General features: G+C 39.0%; 1 protein-coding gene and 1 pseudogene across 1 annotated transcript in view; both read right to left on the minus strand.

Annotated features, from left to right (window-relative positions):
• Positions 1-2032, minus strand: part of FCHO2 (FCH domain only 2) — a 256849-nt gene that overhangs the window by 153039 nt on the left and 101778 nt on the right. The gene's annotated exons all lie outside the window — the stretch shown is intronic.
• Positions 597-1077, minus strand: LOC102829157 (annotated as a pseudogene).

The following is a 2032-nucleotide window of genomic DNA, read 5'->3' on the forward strand; positions in this document are numbered from 1 at the left end:
CTGTAAATCTTTACGGAAGCAGAAAGCCTCATCTTTCTCCCACGGAGCAGCTGGTAGTTTCGAACTGCCAACCTTGAGGTTAGCAGCCCGATTCGTAACCACTATGCTACCAGAGCTCCTTCCAATCCTAATAAGCCCACTCAGATCATTTACCTCAAATAGCCCTTTTCCAGTTTCTAAAACATGAATGAAGATAATACTTTGTTAAGTCTATTTCTGCACACGTTTGCAAGTTGTTTTGTTTACAATGCCAACTTTTCAAAGGTCAATACACTAAAGCTAACTAAACAATAAACTATGTAGAAATCACTTTACAAAAAGAGGGAAGGCCCAAAATATCACTTTCTATAGAGAACTCTCAGTTCAGTTTTATTCAAAGCAAAGAAAAAACAAACAACTTTTGGTCACACTAGGAGAAGCTCAGCTCTAGGTTCTACAATCTGTACTACACATGCAATGACGACAATATTCTGCCAATACAACTGATTTGCTGCTGCATTTGTCTCCTGTTCATCGGCTATTAACAATTGTAAACAGAGCAGTGCAACTAGTATTTGGAATAATCCTTACAGTGTTATGGTGCCAAGTACAACATTTTACTTCTCTTTTCGTACCTGGGCTTCCTCCTCTTCAGTAAAGTCGTTTTTTATATTGAAGGTCTTACAAATTTTATCAGGAGTTTTCCCCTTGATCATATGGGCCACAGTCTTGCAAGTAACATCAAGCAAACCTTTGATATCTAAGTAGTTTATTTACAGCCAGAATAAGTTTAAAAAGTGTTCCCTGGTCAACTTTTAGGAATTCTTGTTCCCAAACAGGGATATCATCTGTTCTCTTTTCTTTGTTCTCATCATCCTCAGGAGGAGAAGGAGTGTCATCCTTGTGATGGGTGCCCCACTGAATGACCTTTTTTCATACTGCTGCAGTAACATTCAGTAGAGGAACTGGGTCATCATCTCCTTCATCATCCATTTCCAAATCTTTCAGTATAGTCTTTATAGTCACAGAATGTTTGGCAATTTCCACATCAACTTCAAATATCTCTACATCAGAACTCCACAACTTAATTGTAGGCATGGTGTTTGAGCCTAAAGAGGTAGTGGACCCAAGGCTGGCAAGGCACAAACAGAGAAGCAAGGCAGAGAACAAGGCCACTCCAATATAGAATTTTATAAAATCAAACCCACTGGAACACAGTGGATTCTGACTCATACTGACCCTGTTTAGGGTTTCCAAGGCTATAAATCTATACCAAAGCAGAAAGCATCATCTTTCTCCTGTGGACAGCTGGTAAATTTTTTGAATTGTTGTCCTTGCCGTTAACAGTTTTTAATTGGTTTCATACAAGAATATTGAAGATACAGCCAAAAAAGTCATTTACTGATTCTTGATTTGATTTCTAATTAGGATAGGGTCTCTGTCCTTTATGTCCTTAAGTCCCCAACTTCCAACAGTTTTAGTCACAGTCAGTAAGCCAAATGCCTTCTTTATACCCTTCCTATAATTACAAGCAGTGAGCCAAGCTCCTGGTTCCTAATCTCAAATAGGGAACATTTGTTTACCAACAAGTCTAATTCTACTGCCTACCATAGGTCTCTGAGTCCAATAAGACTTCAAATATTGGATTTTGGATTTCTACTCCATTTCTGATCAAAAGAAATAATACTCTTCTTACTGAGAGTGATTCTTTTGTTTTATAATCCCCTTGTATATTTTATTCATAATTGCTATGTCTGGAATGTAGGGTACAAGGAGTCTCTGAGTAGAACAAACAGAAGTGCTCAACTACTAAATGAAAGGCTGGCAACTCAAACCTACCCAGGGGAGGGAGCCTCAGAAGACAGGCCCAGAGATCTGCTTCCCAAAGACCAGTCTTTAAAGCCCTTTGAAGCTGTTCTACTATGCAAACAGAGTCATTATGAGTCAGTAAAATACATACTTTCAAAAGTAAGATTTGTAGGCGGGGCTTGATGGTGGCTAGGGTAGAGGTGCAGTGAAGGTCGCAGTTAGCAATAACAAAGAATACCAGGCA

The sequence above is a fragment of the Chrysochloris asiatica genome, unplaced genomic scaffold, assembly GCF_000296735.1.
Source record: "Chrysochloris asiatica unplaced genomic scaffold, ChrAsi1.0 scaffold00316, whole genome shotgun sequence".
NCBI lineage: Eukaryota > Metazoa > Chordata > Mammalia > Afrosoricida > Chrysochloridae > Chrysochloris > Chrysochloris asiatica.